The sequence below is a fragment of the Sorex araneus genome, chromosome 6 (genome assembly GCF_027595985.1).
Source record: "Sorex araneus isolate mSorAra2 chromosome 6, mSorAra2.pri, whole genome shotgun sequence".
Classification (NCBI taxonomy): Eukaryota; Metazoa; Chordata; class Mammalia; order Eulipotyphla; family Soricidae; genus Sorex; species Sorex araneus.
This window is the reverse complement of record NC_073307.1, coordinates 18,730,255-18,750,198: the sequence shown is the minus strand read 5'-3', so window position 1 is coordinate 18,750,198 and position 19,944 is coordinate 18,730,255. Positions and strand designations below refer to the sequence as shown.

The window sequence follows — 19,944 nt, the reverse complement described above, 5'->3', positions numbered from 1 at the left end:
TTTTGACAGAACATCTACGAACGGCATGTTCTGAATGAGTTGACTCACGCCTGTGTCTGTATGTATTTGTGGGTTTGACCCCCCACCCCCAGCCCCCAGCCCCCTTAGCAGGCAACATGCTCAAGGGGAGAGAAGCTGCCCTCTGTTGCAAGCTTGGGGTCCTTCATGGAGGAGGGGCCCCAGAGTCCTGGAAGGAGGGGAAGGAGGGCGAAAGGAAGTCTGGGAAGGGGCTGCTCTTCCGGGCTGCCCAGCTTCCCGCGCATGTGGGCAGTATGTCCTGCTCAGCCCTAGCATTACTGTGGAAGTTTAAAAATAAAACCCCTGGGTGGAGCGAGAGGATGGGGGGAGATAATGAGAAACAGGAGTAGGTCAAGGCCAGCCCAGCGGGCTGTGGGACTGGCTGGGGGCTGGCAAAGTGAGGAAAGAAACGGCCCTGGACTCCAGGAAAGCACCTCTCGGGGCCTGGCCTGGTCTTAGTCACCGGGGCTCCTGCCCCCTCCGTCTGCAGCCTTGTGGAGAGACTTTTTTTTTTTCTTTTTGGGTCACACCCAGCGATGCTCAGGGGTTACTCCTGGCTCTGCATCACTCCTGGCGGTGCTCGGGGGATCATATGGGATGCTGGGAATCGAACCCAGATTGGCTGCGTGCAAAGCAAACGCCCTACCCGCTGTGCTATCATATCACTCCAGCCCCATGGAGAGACTTTTTAAAAAAGTCCCCAGTTCAGGGGCTGGAGTGGTAGCACAGCGGGTAGGGCGTTTGCCTTGCACGAGGCCGACCTGGGTTCGATTCCCAGCATCCCATATGGTCCCCAGAGCACCGCCAGGACTAATTCCTGAGTGCAAAAGCAAGGAGTAACCCCTGAGCATAGCTGGGTGTGACCCAAAAGCAAAATAAATAAATAAATAAATAAATAAATAAATAAATAAATAAATAAATAGATAAATAAAGTCCCCAGTTCAGCATCTACTTCCCTCCTCCTGCAAAAATGCATCGAAAGCTCTGGAGAGAGAGATGTGCTGCATGATCCCTAAAGCCGGGGCCTCCACACCCCACATCTGCCCCAGAGCTGCCAGAAAGGGCGGGAGGCCGGGAGGTGCCTCGAGGCCGAGGCCCACTTTGGCTCACCTTCCGCCTGCCCTTCCCTGGGCGCACCCCAGCGTGGGAGCCCACCCTCCCACTACAGCCGGGGCCCTGGCCAGATACCCCAAGGTGTAACCGCCCTGCAAAGGCTTGGCTCGGGGCAGTGTGAGGGGAGGAGGGTCAGGTCAGTGGGTGACCCACGAGAACAACTCAGGCGTCACCTTGGAAACGCTCTCCCCGCTCCACCCTCAAGCAGCTGTGCAGTCAGCCCTCAGCCTGGGCGGGGGAAGGGGATTGGGGGGGCGCCAGGGGGTCAGGAAAGGACTCCCTCCCCTCGGGAAGACCATCAACATTCGGGCCAGGGTGGGGAAAGCACTACCCTTCTCCTGCACTCAGGAGGGGGCCATGGGGGCTGCAGCAGCCCCCACTCCTGCTGGCTGGGGGTCCGAGTGACTCATGGTTCATCACTCCGGGTTGCATCATGAGACCCCAGCCCCACCCCAGCCCCACACGCTCAGGGTCGCCTGGTGCGAGGGAAAATCGGCATCCCCATCTCCCGTTGCCTGGGCCACCGTATCCACAGCGACGTGATGGGAAGGTGAGCAGGGACGAAAGCAGGACACCTCCCCTTGTCACCCCACAGTCACCCCCAGAGGGGAGCCCCAGAGCATGCCGGGGAAGAGGGGTGTTGGGAGGGGGAGGCTGCAGCCTGGAGGTAAACGGCTTGGAGGCTTCCAGGGAGCTGCCTCCATTCATCTGCGATGTCACTTTTTCACAGAGTTTCAACTCAAAGCCCAGGGCTGGGAACCTAACACAGCATTTCTGAGGTGCCGTGTGTGTGTGTGTGTGTGTGTGTGTGTGTGTGTGTGTGTGTGTAAGGGGGTTGGATGGGGGGACCTACGTGTCCCTGCCCGGTGAGAGTCACCAAGCCTTTGAGTGGTTGGAGGAAAAGAAACTGCTGAAGACCACAAAGAAACACCCACTGCCTCTAGCTCTCCTGGGGAGCAGCTTAAAAGGGCTGGGGGCGGGGTGGGGGGGAGGTAGGTGCTGGTCCCCTCAGAAGGGAGCTGTTTCCTTTGCTCCTTTCAGGTGTCCGACTTCAGGGTTTTTTCAAGAAAGCTTCATGTGAAGGCAAAGGGACTTTGTGTGACTGACGAAGGGACTGAGACTGGTTTTTAGGCACAACAGTCCAGCACCTGTCAGCTTCCCTTCACCAGGGTCCCCAGTGCCCTCCACACACACACACACACACACACACACACACACACACATCCGCCTGCCTCCCTGACAGGCACATTGTCGAGTTTGGTTGCTGTGGTTCGGATCTCCTGCTTTCAGCTGCTTTCAGTGTCCTTGTCCCTATGGGCAGGACACTGAGTTGCCCCCTCCCTTCCACCACGCACGTACCCGAGGCCCTTGACCTCTGTCCCCTGTGACTTCCCCCTCAGCTTCCTTCCTTCCCTGTCCTGCTGCTCCCTGTACTCTGGGGTCCAGCCAAGGGTGGTCATTGTCCTCGAAACCAAAAAAAGGCCACATACGGTCTCCCAAGCCCTGCCATGACTGATCCCTGAGCACAGAGCCAGGAGTAAGCCTCGAACACAGTCAAGTGTGGACCCCTCCCCCCATAAACAAACAAACCAAAACAGGGAACCCGTGGGGCAGCCAGCAACCTTCACCATTCTGCACCCCACCCAGATATGTTCTTAGGAGTTTCCCAGTCAGATACAATCTTATAAAGCCTCCCCCCGAAAAAAACCTAAATCAGAACGCAGCACTTCTCAGTGCTAATCAGATATTTAATTGAGCAAATGCTGTGTGCTAGGTGTTGTGGATTAAAATAGTTGAGGTGTATCGCATGTGTCACCGGACTGAATCCCTCCTCCCTCCCCCGCTGCACCCCCCCGCCATACCCCGTCTTGGGGCTGTCCCGGTCACCTGGGTGCATGGGCAATGCTGGTATCCCACTCGGAGCCTCCTGGAGCCACCAAAGCCTCTGAGCCATCTCCCAGGCCCTTCCTCAGATCCCCAGGGACGCCACGGAGCCCACTGGGGTTTGAGTCCTCCACTTGGTGCTTGCTGGGCCCCACGAGAAGCCAGAGCTTGAAACCTTTGCCACTTGCAGCCCCCCTTAGAGCCTGGGAAATATCTCTGCACCACCTCCCAGCACTGCAAGTAGTATGTGCACTGTAGCACTGTGGCCCCGTTGTTCACCGATTTGCTTGAGCGGGCACCAGTAACGCCTCCATTGTAGTATATAGGGGTAGAAAATTGGTATACAGATAAAACCTTTAGTGATTTAAAACAAAATCATAAAGAAGTCTCTTTCAAGAGGCCAGAGAGTGTCAGGCATTTGCCTTGCTTGTGGAGACCCTGGTTCCGAGCTGCAGCATCCCCGGGCATTGCCTCCCTGGGGGGTAAGGAGTCACTGCCCTCTTGGCCAGGTATCACCAGCAGTGGCCCCCTGGACCTCCCCGAGTACTGTCTGAAAGGGTGCCAGCACCAACAAACAGGAAACTAACCACAAATTTATCTCGAAACACAGATTTTTTTTTTAAGTTACCCAGAGTGAAAAAAAAAACAAAAACACCTAAATTCTTTCACCAACCCTGTAAAAGAGCAGCAGCAGATGCTAAGAACACCAGCGCTGAGCCGTGCCCGTGCCCCTGTTTCCAGCGACAGACTGGGACGGAGGTGCCACTGTTGCCTATTCTGTAGGAGAGACTTCACGTCCGGCGGTGCTCAGGGCTTAGTCCCAGCCCTGTGTGCAGGGATCACCACCGGGGGTGCCGGGAATCAAATCCAGGTTCACAGGCACAAGGCAAGTGCCCCACCCCCCTGCCCCTATCTCCCTGGCCCGTGGTACCCCCATCTGAAGCAAGGGGACCAGTCGTGCCGCTTGACCAAGACTACACAGCTGTTGCATGTCAGAGTCAAAATCCAGACCTGGAGTCTGAACCCCAAATCTGTGCTCCCCACCCTGACCCCTCCCCCGACATCCCCCTAAGTACCACACCACAGGGACAAGGCCAGGAGAGAGGCAGCTCTGGACTGGAACCTGCACGCTCTCGCTCTCGTGTCTGTTCTCCCTCCGGATCATCCCCCTCCCCACCCTCCCACTGCCCTGTCACCCACCCCCAGGACCCAGACTCCTGGATCCTGAGCAAAGATACTGGGGCCAGGCTGAAGGGGAGGGCGAGAGGGTGGGGGGCGGGGAAAGGCAGAGGCAGTGCCGTGGAGGTCAGCTAGGGCCAGCAGCTGTTGGGGTGCCGAGGGGCCAGCCCGCGTCTCTGCCGCTGGGATCACCCCGTTAGGGTTTCCAGCCCAAGACGAGCGAGTAGCCAAGAGGAGGCGGTTGCTTGGATACCTCAGCCACTGCTTGTCTCTACAGACCATGGCCCCGGGGCCCCTCGGTGACTCGGAACCAGGGAAGGACTCCTGTCCTGGCCAGAGACTCGCGGTGTAGACCCCTGGAAGCAACTCGGGTCTAGCAGTCCTCCACTTAGCCCTCGTTGCTGTTTCTCTGACAAAGCTGGGGAAGGCCAGGCAGACTCCTGCCTCTGGAAGCTCTCGACGGCCCCAGAGGTACCTGTGCGGCACTTTGCACATATTGATTAATCGATGCTGATGCTTCCCCACTGGCAGCAGACGGAGGCTGGAGGCAGAGCTGCGTGGCTCCGTCTGTGTCCATGGATATGAGGCTGGACCGCGCCCCACCCCCGGCTCCCTCTGGGTACCTTTGAGGTCCATCACCGGGAAGTTACTCCTCGGCCCAAATACAACAGGGTTGGGTGTGTCCAGGCTCCCAAAGGGGTTTTCTGACAAGAGGAGACCAAATCACGGGCGGACACACAGAAAGTGGTCCTGAAGGCTGTGCCTCACTGTGCCACCTATTCCATCCCAGCGGGCGCCCAGCACCTTCCCCAGATGGAGGAGGCCCAGAGGGACCCATTGCTGTCCCTCTCACCAGGACCCTGATGAGTGACTTTTCCGCACTGAGGGAGTGACTGAAGCTTTGGTCCCTCTCCCAGCTGGGTGGGTGCAGCAGAAATCCTGACAGGCAAGGCCCGGCCTGAGGGGCTCAAGCTCTGGAAGGAGGGATGGGCAATAGCACTTTTGTTTTATTTTTTCTTTGTGTGTTTTGGACAACACGAGGCAATGCTCAAGGGTTACTCCAGGCTCTGCACTCAGGAACCGTTCCTCGATCGTATGGGATGTTGGGGATCAACTCTAGGTTGACTGTATGCAAGGCCAATGCACTACCCACTGTACTATCTCTCTGGCCCCAACAGCACTTTTTTTTTTAAGAGAGGGATGAGATAACTGCCGACTGGGATAAGGTCACTCGGAAAGACAGAGATAAGAGAGGTTGAGGCAGAAGAGAAAAACTTCTTGGAGAAGTCAGTGAGAATCAGGAGTCTGTGGCCTGGATAGCCACAGCAGATTCTGAGCACTGGAAAGGGTGCAGGGCCCAGGAGCACCTGGGAGGTGAGGCGAGGTGAGAAGGGTGGAATCGGGGGACTTGCTCCCAAGAGGCCTCTGGGCCTCTCCTCCCTCTGAAAGGCAACTCTCCCTGGAGCCTGCTCTGTCCACACCCAGGACTGTCCATGACCAGCCAAAGCCTCCCTCAGCTCGGGGAAAGAATTCATTCAGGGACGGGCAGGGCTTCGGCCAGGGCATGGCTTTCTGTGATGGGAATGTGTGTGCGTGAACGTGTGTCTGTAAGAGTGTGTGGTTTGAATGTGTGTGTCTGTGAATGTCTGTATGGAAGGAGATGTGCCTGTGTGTCTGAGTCTGTGTCTATATGTTTGTAAGTATGTGTAGGGATGTGTTTGTGAGTCCATATATGTGTCTCTGTGTCTGAGTGTGTCTCTATGTATCTTTGATTGTAAAGGTATGTGTGTCTGCAAAGGCATGCCTGTATATATGTGTGTGTCTATATTTGTGAGGGTTGTGTGTCTGTGTTTGTGAGGGTGTGTGTGTCTGTTTATGTGAAGGATGTCAGTATGACTGTGTGGGTGTGTGAAAGTGCATATCTGGATGAGTGTGTGAGTGTGAGTGAGTGTATCTGTGAAGTGCATATCTGTGTATGAGTCTGGGAGTGTATGAAGATGCATGTCTGTATATGAATGCGAGTGTGTGTGAGGGTGTGTGTGTCTGTGGAAGTGTGAGTGTGTGTGAGCATGTCTATGTGAGTGTGTGTGAGAGCGTGTGTGTCTGTGAAAGTGCAAGCCTGTGTGTGGGTGTGTGAGTATGTCTGAGTATGTGTGAGTGTGTCTGTGAAAGTGTGAGTCTGTGTGTGAGCATGTATGTGTGTGAGAGTGTGTGTATCTGTGAAAGTGTGTGTCTGTGTATGAGTGTATGAGTATATGTGTGTCTGTGAAAGTGTGTGTCTGTGTATGAGTGTGTGAGTGTGTGTGTCTGTGAAATTATTTGTCTGTGTATGAGTGTGTGAGTGTGTGTATCTGTGAAAGTGTGTGTCTGTGTAGGAGTGTGTGAGTGTGTATGTGTGTGTCTGTGAAAGTGTCTGTGTATGAGTGTGTGAGAGTGTGTGTATCTGTGAAAATGTGTGTCTGTGAAAGTGTGTGTCTATGTATGAGTGTGTATGAGTGTGTGAGTGTGTGTGTCTGTGAAAGTGTCTGTGTATGAGTGTGTGAGAGTGTGTGTGTCTGTGAAAGTGTGTCTGTGAAAGTGTGTGTCTGTGTATGAGTCTGTGAGAGTGTGTGTGTGTCTGTGAAAGTGTGTGTCTGTGTATGAGTGTGTGTGTATGTGTGTCTGTGAAAGTGTGTGTCTGTGTATAAGTGTGTGAGTGTGTGTGTCTGTGAAATTATTTGTCTGTGTATGAGCGTGTGAGTGTGTGTCTGTGAAAGTGTGTGTCTGTGTATGAGTGTGTGAGTGTGTGTGAGTATGTGTGTGTCTGTGAAAGTGTCTGTGTATGAGTGTGTGAGTGTGTGTATCTGTGAAAGTGTGTGTCTGTGAAAGTGTGTGTCTGTGTATGAGTGTGTGTGTCTGTGAAAGTGTCTGTTTATGAGTGTGTGTGTCTGTGAAAGTGTCTGTTTATGAGTGTGTGAGTGTGTGTGTCTGTGAAAGTGTGTGTCTGTGTATGAGTGTGTGAGTGTGTGTGTCTGTGAAAGTGTGTGTCTGTGTATGAGTGTGTGAGTGTGTGAGTGTGTGTGTCCATTCAACCCTGGCAGGGCTCCCTCAGCTGGAATTCCCCGGCGAGGCACAGGGCTGTCCTCTGTGTGTGCATGAAATCATGAACCCGCCCGCTGTGGCTTCAGGCCCGCTGCCCTGTGCCTGGGTCCTTTCAGCACTCGCTGACTCCTTTCATTGTCTCTGCCCAGGTCAGCCGGTCACCGCACCCGCCCGCAGGTCCCCTGGGCGTCCTCTCTCACCTCCTCCCTTTCACCTCGGGACTCTGTCTTGGTTTGGGGGCCACAGCCTGAATCCTTTCCAAGCTCAAGCTCCTCCTCCCTGCAGACCCGGGGCTGGTCTGCGTCTCTGCCTCTCTCTCCTCCAAACGATGCCAAAGAGGCTGCAGCTTCTGCCCAGGCGGGGCCCGAGCCTGCCCGGCTGCCGAGCTGCCAAGGAGAGAAAGCAGTGTCCCTCGGCAGGCCCTTCCCGGGGGCTGGGCCCGACGCCCGACCTGCTTCAGGGACGAGGCGCCCCCTCCCACCACCCCTGCTGCAAGGGTCCCCCTAGATTGGGCTGCCGCTGCTTTGGGGTTTCTGGGACCTCAGCTGAGAGCTCAGCTCAGCCCGGCCCCTTCCCTCCCTAAGCCCAGGCCCACTGGCCTTCCCTGGGACCCGGGGTACCGACACGTCCTCACACCTGTCAGCTTCAGGTACCCACATGTCCTCACGCCTGTCACCTTCAGGTACCCACATGTCCTCACACCTGTCACTTTCAGGTACCCACATGTCCTCACGCCTGTCACCTTCAGGTACCCACACGTCCTCACGCCTGTCACCTTCAGGCACCCACACATCCTCACGCCTGTCACCTTCAGGTACCCACATGTCCTCACACCTGTCACTTTCAGGTACCCACATGTCCTCACGCCTGTCACCTTCAGGTACCCACACGTCTTCATGCCTGTCACCTTCCCAAGGTCGCCATCCCCAGCCCCCCACCCCCAGCATCTCGCTGTACCCCCAGATCCCAGCCCAAACTTCACCTCCATGCAGAGTTGCATGGTTAAGGGGTTCTGTCTGGATCCCCACCTGGTCTCTAATTTTCAGGTGGGGCAGGATTGGGGGTCTCAGGTGTCGTGCACCTCCCATTAGCCCTCTGGCCCACACGAGGTGCTCCATGATGAGCGGTACAAATCAGAAGTTACAGCGATTCCCTAGAATGCCCCAACACAGTGCCCGCTCTCTCTGCTCTCTTTCCCTCCCGCCTCTTCTCCCGCTCCTCCCCCTTCCCTCTTCCCTCTTCATCTTTGTCTCCATCTCTTTTTCCCTTCAGAGCTACCTTCAACTTCCCAAGGATCTACCTACCAACCTTGGACCTATGAACTGCCTACCCCACTGACCTTGGACCCATGAACTCCCATTAAAAATCTTCTAAGCTGACAGGGAAAAAATACCTGGTTAAAACAAAGGCAAAGCTGCCAGGCATGGTGTCACCCTCAAAGCCAGGGCCTCGGGGTCTCAGGGTGGGAGGATCTAGGGGGTCATTTGCATGAATGCATGAACTGCATCACAGATCCCACAGGGGGGTGCAGGAGGGGGTTTAAGCAACAGAGGAAAGCTAGCATTGTCTCACAGTTCTGAGGTCTGCTGCGTAACTGGTCAGTGGGCAGACTCCACCAGAAGCTGCGAGGACAGCTCTGTCCCGGCCTCTCTCCTGGGCACGCAAACGTCTGTCTTCCCCTGTGCCCTCATGTCATCTTCCCTCTGTCTGGGTCCAGCTCCCTTTCTTCACAAGGATTCCAGTCATAGGGGATTAGGGCCCACCCAAATGACCTCATCTCTGCAAAGACACCCTCTCCAAATAAGGTCACAGGCTGAGATATTGGGGACGAGGACTCAAACTTATTTTCCACCTGCCCAGGGACCCGACCTCTTTTGAGTGACTTGCTGAGATAGGAGGCATCCTTTCCTGAAGGAATGTACTGGGAGCAGGGAATAGGATGAGAGGGGGGCGCAGAGCAGACGTGGCTCAGATGGGTGTTTGCTTTACATGCAACAGGACCGGGGAGTGGCTCCTGGCACCACCTACAAACGAGGGGAGAGCCCTGGAGAAAGATCCCTAAGTGTGAAAAAAACAAGAGGTTTTACTGACTCTCAGACTTGCCGAGTGGTTCTCTGGCTGAGCCCTGCTCATCTGCTTCTCCTGAGTTCCTGCCCCTGTCAATTCAAGCCACCGTCCAGCATGGGGCCTGTTTCTGCACTTGTGAAGATGTGGGTCCTCCATGCCCTTCCTTTGTGGATCCGTGTGTGGCTGCAGGGGAGAGGAGCTCCATGCCTGCTCTGGGAAACTCAGTCTGCGCAGTGAGCTGCCGTGGCTAGCACGCTGCAGGGCTCATCCGTGGCAGGTGGGAAGCTGGGAAGAAGGGGAGGAGCAGGAAGAGGCTGGCTGCCACAGATCTGGGCCACCGGCTCTACGTGGTCGTGAATGGTGACATGAAAACAAAGAGCTGGAACCGTCACAGGCCTCCAGGCCCCTTCCTGGAAATGCAGAGTCCTGGCCTCCCTCCGGCCTGCCTGGCTCAGGCTTCCTGTGAGCAGGACCCAGGAGGCTGATCTTATTTTTAATAAGTTTCCCTTGCAATTCTTCGGAACATTAAAGTGTGACCACTCCCCCACACCCCTCAGGGAGGAGTCCTGTCCATCAGCCACTCCCAGGCCCCCTACCTACCCCATCAGCTCTTCTCAGACAAAGCCAGGGAGGGGATCTTGAGTGTCAGTCACGTTTTAAAGGTTCTATTTAAAGAGACTAAATTGGCCAATTGGGTCTTTCATGCCACTGTAAGTGTCACCCCACCCAGGTGTAGTGACTAAGCTTTGCATTGTCATCCCTCCTCACTCCACAGACGGAGCCTCCTAGCCTTGACTCAGACTTTGCTCAAAATGACCTCTGACCTCGGCTTCTGGAGAAGAAGGAGGTGCCCCCCCACAGCTTTGCTGGGTCTCTGTCCCTGTGGTCGGGGTCAGTTCTGCTCTTCTTGGCCACCCCCACTGCCCGGTTCAGGAAACCCTCCCATCCTCATCGTCCAGTCCCCAAAGGCCATGAGGTCCAATAAAGCTGAAACTGTCCTCTGGGCCAGACACTGAGGTTCTGCCATGTCCCAGAATACCTTCCAGATCCTGACCTACTCTTCTCGGGTCTCCAGATATTCCCAGTTGCTGAGTTTCTCTTGCCAAGCTCTCTCTACCTCTTGAGACAGTCACCCTCATCACGGAACTGAAGCTTGTCCCTGCTGCCCATGGTCCCTCAATTTCTATAGCCGGGGCAGGCCCCGCAGGAGAGGGCTGTTAGGAGAATTCAAGGGAATAAATACACAGAAAGCCAAGCAGAGAGAGCCCGGTGCAGGGAAAGGGCTCAAGAAATGCCACCACCACACATGTTCTATTGCTATGTCCGAGATGCAGGCAAAACTCCATTCAGCCCCGGAAGGGAGGCCTAGTGGTCACTCACAAGGTGCCATCTTGGAGTTTAGAACAAACGAACTTGTAGAAAGATCTTCCAAAACTGACCTTTCAACAATAATGACAACAATAGCAAATCTCACCTAATGCTTGCTCAAAACCAGGCAATGGGCTGATACCCATTCCATCCTCTCAATAACAAACTTGGAGTATTTTATCACCCCCGTTTTATAGATTCCAGAGGGTCAGACACTAAACAAAATGAGACACGGTCTGGGAGCTCAGGAGGAACTAATGAGGAGCAATGTCTGAATTGGAATCCCAGATTCTGCCTCTCTGTAGAATGCTGCCTCCCTTAAGTAGTGAAGTTTAGCAAATAATTACTATTTCCTCCCTCCTTCTCTTCCTGCAGGCCGCTGGCCAGATACTTATCCATGTTCCGATAGCTTGGACTCCTTCCCAGCATCCCACAGAGTTGGACATTGGGTCTCCTCTCTTCTCTCTGGTGAGTTGGCTGTATCCGATGGGATGTCATGAGCATTTATGGATTAGTGAATCCTTTCTTAAGGAAAAATACTCTTCCGGCCACAATTAACTTGACCTAGTATAAGAAATGTCATTCGTGGCACAAATGACTAGTTTATTTTCCCGGTGAGAGGGAATCAAGGATTAGGGTGTTAGCCAAGCAACCCAACCAGATGCAGTGCACGGGGAGTACCTTCCTTCCGTTCCTCACGATCCCTAACACCCAGAAGCTGGCACTGCGAGGTTGGCAGCTCCTTGATCCCAAATAATTTCTTTAGGGCCTACAGAATGCAGATCTGCAAAACAAGCCAGCACGGTGTGTGGATGGCTGCCTGTCCACCATCGCCACCAACGAAAATAGTGTTACAAGTGGGTTTTGTCAAGTCAAACCACTCAATCCACCAGACACTGATTCCTTTAGTGCTTCTTGGAACTCCACCAACTTCCCATGGAACTGAATGCTCCGTCCATGAATTTGGGCGGTGGTGGTACCTTAGGAACAAATCCCTGGGGTCATACTGAAAAGGACAGCGTCCACAGGAAGCCAGTCTTCTTGCAAACACCCACTGCCCTCTGCAGATGTGCTGCTCTTGCCTCCAGATATACAACCTCAGAAAGGGACTTTCCTTAAAAGCTCTCAATGACCAAACTTAAAGAAAACAAAGGCAAAGGGAACCAGCGGCTGTGAATCACATCCCCTCACCCCCACCCCATCACACACACCAAAATCCACCCTGGCCTCAGGCAGACGGCCCCAAGACACAGCTGGCCGGAGCTCTGCCAGACACCAGACACCACAGTGCAGGGCCAAGGCTCATTTCATCCCGCCCCTGGGCCACTGTGAGCCAGGCACAGCCTGGGCTGGGGTGCTCCTGTCCTTTCACTGGTGTTTGCGGAGAGAAACCACCAACAATCACATCCCTGTGGTGAGGGAAAGGGAAAGTGCCGGTCACCAAAGCTGCTGGAGGGAGGTGGGGAGACCAGCGGAGTCAGGGCAGAGCCTGCATTCCGCCAGACCTGCAGGCGTGCTCTCCCGCGGCTCCGAATAATGGGCCCTTGATGAAATGCCTGGGATTCCTACCCCAGAACCAGGAGGCCTGGCTTTTCCCAGAGCAACTCTTTCTGGAAGCCGGGCATACTTTGGGCACAAATGGTGATGGGGGTGTGGCTAACATCACGTGGCCTTGTGGCTCTCCTGATCCGCCGCTGGGACTTCCCCGGAGCAGAGGAGGAGAGCAGAGTTGGGTAGGAGTCATCCAGGTGACTGGCAAGCCCATCAGATGGCATCTGTCAAATACCCCCAACCACCATCCGCCTTCTCCGCCCTTCACATCCAAAGGTGCCTGCCTGCCGACAGGCTCTCCAAGGTGGCTGGATTTCCTGGCTGGCCACCAGGCTGCGTGTGACACAGCAGGGTGCTGCCCCCCACTCCCCCCCCACCCCCCGCCCGCCCAGCTTCACTGAGATTCACAAGGCTGAGCTCTGCAGCCCAGGGCAGCCCATTCCCCACCGGCGCTCAGCCCTGGCTGCGCCCGCCCGGGGATGAAGATGGGAGCAGCTTGGTGCAGGGGCATTGGTGTGTCTCTAAGCTCCAGGTGCTATTTTTACATGCCCCTGGCAAGCCCGGCCCCCAAGGCAGCCTGCAGCTCTGTTTCAGTCCAGCCCCAGGCAAGCTTCTGGGCTTCACTTGCAAGACAGCTGATGCCGGGGCTATCTGTTTCCAATACTGGACATTTTCTCTTCTCACCAAGTAACCTGATATTACAGTTGCGCGGGCGGGCGCACACGCGCAGGACTAACTCTGCTCTGGACCCGCCGCTGTTTTGCAGGAACAGATACCCTGAATTCTTACCTGCCGAGCTTGACGGCTGGAGCCCTCGCAGACGGTCTGGGGGGCGAGAGGGAATCCACCCACCGGGAGCGTTTCACAGTCGTGCTGGTCGCTGTCCCCGCCGCGGCTGCAGCCACTTCCCGGCGGCCCCACGCCAGCTCTCGGAACCTCCTTGAGTCTCGCAGCTCTGCGTGGGGGAGAGGGGACGGGTCACAGCATGCAGGGAGCTTCCCGGCCCGCCTCCAGACAGCGGCCTCCCGTGCCGGGGGCGGGGGCTGTGTGCGGAGCAAGGAGGCAGCTGGGGGGCTCCGAGCAAGCGAGAGCGTCTGCCCCAATCTCCCTCTGGCCTTGTTTATCAGCAGAGGGCACCTGCTTTTTTTCCAGAGCCGGTACCAACCCCGCCCACAGGGACGTACCCTGAGCTCCCGGGTGCCCGACACTGCAGGGCAGCCTGGGGACGCGGAGCGATTGGCCCGCCGGGGAGGGAGGGAGATGCAGCCGCTGGCCGGGGCGACCACTATCCCGAAGGGGGGGCGGGTACTGTAGCGTGGTTTGTCTTGGGGCAAACGCCTGAGCCCAGTGGACGACTGGCCCCGCTGAGCAGAATCCTGTTTATTTGGAGATTTCGGTTGCCGAGGGAACAGCAGGTTGTGGCTCCGGGATGCCTCTCTGGAATCAGGAGGCCGTCGGATGAAAGAGACTCCTCTTTGCTTCTGTCATTGGGCACCCCTGAGCAGGTGTGTGTGTGTGTGTGTGTGTGTGTGTGTGTGTGTGTGTGTGTGTGTGTGTGTGTGTGTGTGTGTGTGTGTCTGAGTGCACAGGAGCACGCCTGCTCACCTGACGATCCAGGTGGATGCAGGCCGGCCTGTTGGATGGCCGCCCCCTTCTCTGGGCAGGGGGCAAAGAAACCTGATTTCCAGACCCCCTATGAGCCCCCAGAGCCTGATTCTAAGAGGCCCAGCCTCTGCTCGCCACCTGCCTAACAAGGAAGAAAAAGATATATTTTTTCCCTCCCTACCCAGAAAGAGATGACTGCTCCAAATTGTAGTTCCCAGAACCTCGCCAGACTTATCCCTTCCACAGAGACGGTGGCCATTGCTTGTTGGCTTTTAACAATCTCGATTTCCTTTGCACAGTTCCCAAGGGGCTTCTGTCACAAGGAAATGAAAATGTTTGCCAAGAGCATCTTCTAAATACTGGGCGTTTGTTATGCCATCTACACCATGTGCGTGTTAAGTTTTGGGGGTTGGTTATGGTTTGTTGGGGTGCCACACCCCAGGGTGCTCAGGGCTTAGCTAGGTTTGGCTCAGCAGTGCCGAGCACCAAACCCTGGGCCGCTATGTGCACAGCACGCACCTTCCCCACGGGACTGCCCGACTGGCCCCTGGTGATGATGTTTAAAGATGAAGCTTGAAGCCTCACTTGGTTGTACCCCAAGTCGGAGCCCCTACTGACTCACCGACTCAGCCTTCTCCTTGCCTCAGGATATGTTTTCCCCCAACCACATTGTAACTGGGCTGCCCCCCAATTCCAAGGCCACTCGGTGCTCTGGCCTTGGAAGCTCCTCTCCAAAGGAGACAGGTACTCCAGTCACATCTTCCCCCCAAGCTTATTGCGCTGATCAAGTGTGCCAAAGTGCTGTGGCATCGCCTTGAAAACTGGCAATGCAAACGTGTGTCTTTTTTTTAATTTTTCTTTCGCCATCAAAACCCATTGTGAAACACTCTTTAAACACACACACAGAGCTCTTAGTTTAATATAATTTCTAGCTACTAATATTAAGTCATTTCTTCATTCCCTGTGCGGTGTTTGGTCACACTACTGTCTACAGTGAAATAAAAATCTTCATTTCCTATAAGACACAGGCTGTAATATAATTCTCCCCAGTATGGAAAGTTTTTTGAATCTCATTTTAGGAAGAGAGATTAAGGGGCACAGCACATGCCTGACTTGTAGGGGGCCCTGAGTTTGCTCCCCAGAACCACATACTCCAGCCCCAGCCCTGCTGAGTGCAGCCCTAGTGGCCCCTGATTGCCACCAGGACTGAGCAGGACATCAATCAACAGGCCTTTGGCATGGAGCCATCAGAGCTGCATTGCAGGGCTGAGTGTCACCTGCAGTGACTCATGGAGCTCCCGAGCATTATTAGGAAGGATCCACCCCCCACCACCTACCCCCGAATTTTGCTTTACCTTTTCTCAAGTTCCCTACAACTTCATTATAAAGTATCTAGATTAGTGTTCTCGATAATATACATGTCACTATTTCAAGTCATAAGACTTAATGCTTTATTGGCCCCATTCAGTGTGGGATGGATAAGGACATTACCTAGCCTAAAAGTCTGTCCTCAAAATAGCCCTTGGGCTCTGGGCCAGGAAATTGTCCAGGGGAATAACGGCTCCTGAGAAAGCCTTCCATTGAGGACCCACGCAGCTACATTCTACTCAGAGGATCCAGCAGAGACCCTGGTCGTGGTGACAGCCACTCTTGCGGTGATTAAAACTGAGTCTGTGAACTCACAGGGCATGCAGAAGGCTGGGGCTGAGAAAGAAAGAAAAGGACAGATTTGAGGCCCAACAAAAATCTATGTAGAAGCTTCGTAGGCTTGTCCACAGCCGTGAGGCCTGGGTCAGGGCCATCTGTGTCCACAACACTATGGCAGGAGCTAAAGAAGAGAGATTTTTCCTCCCTGGTCCTAAGACGTTAACTCACTCCCCAGCACTCAGCGTTGCTCTTACAGGAAGTGACTCTAAGCCTCTTACTTTTAAAGAGCTTGAGGAGGGAAATCAAGGTAGAATGTGGTGTTTCTATAGTTTCACGTCCTCAGGGCTCCGTCAGCACCTCTAGAAATCAGAAAGCTACCACTTTGTAACTGCACTCCGTGAAAGACAAAATGTGCAGGGCTCACAAGATCCCCAGTCAAGAAATTTCTCTTTTCTTTAGGCATCATCTGTAAGCCTGAGCTTCTTCTTGTGCTTGAATCTTAAGACCGACATTTAATATTTGCTTCAATATTTCCTCTCTGTCCACCCTGTCTGTAAATGATGCTGTGGAGCACACACCAGACACTGTTTTCTTTCTAATCTCATTTGACCTTGCTGGGACACAGCCAGTCCTAACCAGCTGATGGGAGAAATCATATGCTATGCGCCACTCTCCCTCCCCTGCCACCCCCCAGAGGCAAAGCATTTATTTCCATTTATGCCCAATCATGCAATTACGTAAAAGGCATGCTGGCCTCACAGCTGCCAAGATGATGGAGCAGAGTGAGTTGGCAAAGTGGTCACAGAGAAATGCAGCCGACAACCACACCTGTCACCTGAGCTACAGAACAAGAACAGGGAAGGTGTCTTGCCCTGACCCCAAGCAGAGGGGGGCATCCCTAATTTGTCAGCAACTTCAGGGACATCTCAGAAAAGGTCCTGTCACAAAAAATAGGCTTGCTTTGGTATTGGTCCTTGTCACCTCTCTTTCCCCTATCACCATTTTTTCATTTAAGGGATCCATCCCAGTAATTCTTTTTTTTTTTTTTTTTTATTAAATTTATTTATTTTTAATTAGAGAATCACCGTGAGGGTACAGTTACAGATTTATACACTTTTGTGCTTATACTTCCCTCATACAAAGTTTGGAACCCAACCCTTCACCAGTGCCCATTCTCCACCACCCGTAAACCCAGTGTCCCTCCCACCCTCCCCAATCCCATCTCCCCCCCACCCCACCCTGCCACTGTGGCAAGGCATTCCCTTCTGTTTTCTCTCTCTAATTAGCTGTTGTGGTTTGCAATAAAGGTGTTGAGTGGCCGCTGTGTTCAGTCTCTAGCCCTCATTCAGCCCGCAACTCCCTTCCCCCACATGGCCTTCGACTACAATGTAGTTGGTGATCGCTTCTCTGAGTTGACCTTTCCCCGGAACGTGAGGCCAGCCTCGAAGCCATGGAGTCAACCTCCTGGTACTTATTTCTACAGTTCTTGAGTGTTAGTCTCCCACTCTGTTATTCTATATACCATAGATGAGTGCAATCTTTCTATGTCTGTCTCTCTCTTTCTGACTCATTTCACTCAGCATGAAACTTTTCATGCCCATCCACTTGACTACAAAATTCTTGACCTCCTTTTTTCTAACAGCTGCATAGTATTCCATTGTATAGATGTACCAAAGTTTCCTCAACCAGTCATCCGTTCTGGGGCATTCGGGTTTTTTCCAGATTCTGGCTATTGTAAACAGTGCTGCGATGAACATACATGTGCAGATGTTGTTTCGATTGTACTTTTTTGCCTCTCTGGGATATATTCCCAGCAGTGGTATTGCTGGGTCAAATGGGAATTCAATATCTAATTTTTTGAGAGTCGTCCAAATTGTTTTCCAGAAGGGCTGAACCAGTCGGCATTCCCACCAGCAGTGAAGAAGGGTCCCTTTCTCCCCACATCCTCTCCAACAGCGGTTGCTTTTGTTCTTTTGGATGTGTGCTAGTCTCTGTGGTGTGAGGTGGTATCTCAAAGTTGTTTTGATCTGCATCTCTCAATCCCAGTAATTCTTGATCATTCAAGCTAGAGCTCTATACAAAGGACAAAGATCTGATGCTGTCTTGTGGTGCTGGGAATTTTTTTTAAATATCTCTCTCTCTCTCTCTCTCTCTCTCTCTCTCTCTCTCTCTCTTTGCAATGCTCAAGGGTTACTCCTTGCTCTGCACTCAGGAATTACTCTTGACAGTCCTTGGAGGACCATATAGGATGCCAGGGATCGAACTCGGCTTGGTCACATGCAATGCAAATGCCCTACCCCCTGTACTATCACTCCGGCCCCTGTAGCCTTTTATTTCTAAGTATTTTATCTTAAATAAAATTAATGCTTTGTGCACACGAATGAACAATGTTTGGAAAGGTATAAAACAATCCTCATCTTTCCAAAGATCCACTTCTTCCCACTTTAGGCACAAGTGAATAAAATGACCCACTCCTTCCCAAAGATACCACTATTTTATGCGTAGCTTCATTCTTTCAGGGACGAAGCGCTTTTAATATACCTACACACGAGTATGCTTAAAATCAGGATGCCCTGTGTGATGCCCTATACTTTGCACTCAAGAATAAGTCTTGGCATATTAATCTATCCAAGCACTGCTAGTCCTTCCCTGGATTATTGTCACATTATTCCACTTTCCTAGTTGCTTACAACTGCACAGTGCCTTTCCCTCACACTAAGAGCAAGAGGTAAATTGCCTACCACCATTGGCCCCTCTGAGACCACCCCCTACACCCATCTCCCCGCTCACGGGGCTTGCATCATTGCTTTTCACCCAGGACAAACAGATGTGGTCCTACCCCAGGACTTTTGCACTTGTGGTTCCCTTTTCCCCGAGTGTCCTGTTATTTTCTGCCCCTTGGTGTTTTTTGAGGGGGAGAGGTCTGGCAGGCTTTCTCTTATCATTCAGGTCTCATTTGGGTCCACCTTCTTTCTGACTCTCTATTCTAAATTAGTGCCTTGTCACAGCTCTTGACAGCCCCTGCATTCTTTTCCTTCATCCATCTTACTCTGTCTGAAAATGACTCTACTCCATTACTTGTTTACTCATTTTTTTTCTTTTTAAAAAAGATTTTTTGCCATACCCAGAGGTGCTCAGGGATCACTCCTACTGGGCTCGGAGAACCATAGGGGATTCAGGGATCGAACCCAGGTCAGCCGTGTGCCAGGTGACCCTAGTATAGTCCTACCCACTGTACTATCGATCTAGCCCCCAAGTTTTGTTTTTATTTCTCCATAACACACACTGAACTGTTAACTTCATGTGGTGAGCAGGGATTTTCTTTATCTGATCACCATTATAGTCTTATGTCCTAGACCCAGGATTCCAGGCTTGGTTGCATCAGAGTCCCTAAAAGCTGCATTAAAGCACAGATTGCTGAGCTTCTGCTTCAGTAGATCTGAGATGGGCCTTCGGTTCTTTGCGTGGACCAGTTCCCAGGTGATGCTGTGAGAGCTTCCAGAAGGCAGTTCCTGTGCTCCCTGAGTGCTGTTGGATGCCACCCAAAAGAATTTCACATCCCCTGATTGTCACTCTTACTTCCCCTTGTCCCTTACTTACATCTGTTGCACTGTGAGTTGAATCAGATTCTGTGCAACCAAAAGAATGTATCAGCTCCATCGATTCATCAATAGATGATTAAAAACCTAATGTTTTTATGGGCCCAAGGGAATCAGTGAAGTCATGTCAACAAAATATCAAACCCAATGTGATGTAATTCTCAGGATTCGGGACAGACTGTTTTCCCTAGGGGTCACTCTCTCACCTTGTCTGTGATTGGTCAGCCACTGACCTGTTGGCTGGGACTGGGTTCTCACATTTGAGAATGTCCACAACTTGCCCACCTGGACCAGGTTATGAAATGTAGAGTTCAGTGACTTGAGTCCAAGCCCCTTGAGGATTTGAAAAGCTCTATAACTATGTTTCCCTACTCAATAAAGAAATGTGGGGGCTAGAATGATAGCACGGCAGGTAGGGCGTTTGCCTTGCACATGGCTGACCCGGATTCGATTCCCAGCATCCCATATGGTCCCCTGAGCACTGCCAGGAGTAATTCCTGAGTACATAAGCCAGGAGTAACTCCTGTGCATCACTGGATATGACCCACAAAGCAAAAAAAGAAAGTGTATATATACACACATACACTGTTTTCACATTTAACTTCAGGAAGTTATAAAATAACCCAAATCTATTATGATTCCAAATTTAAAACTCCTGACCTAATCACTGCGTAGCTCTTTGGCAAGACCAAGCCAAAACAAACTGGGAACCCAGTTTATAATTGAAAGTCCTAATGAATCAGAAATGCAGAGGTAAGAAGACAGACTTCAGGGACACAGCCAAGAATGGCTAAAATGAGAGAATTGCATTTACCTCTTTCCACAGTCAGAG

The 19,944-nt window shown here is 52.8% G+C and overlaps 1 protein-coding gene across 2 annotated transcripts in view; it reads right to left on the bottom strand.

The window, feature by feature from the left end:
* FGF1 (fibroblast growth factor 1) overlaps positions 1-19,944 on the bottom strand; it is a 110,630-nt gene that overhangs the window by 79,606 nt on the left and 11,080 nt on the right. Inside the window, exons 1-2 of one of the 2 annotated variants that reach the window (XM_055143936.1) lie at positions 13,446-13,570; positions 13,051-13,216 (exon numbers count right to left, since the gene is read on the bottom strand). The gene's annotated coding sequence lies outside the window, so the exon portion shown is untranslated. Of the gene's footprint in view, positions 1-13,050; positions 13,217-13,445; positions 13,571-19,944 lie in introns of those variants that run through there. The other variant, XM_055143935.1, reaches the window with a different exon arrangement.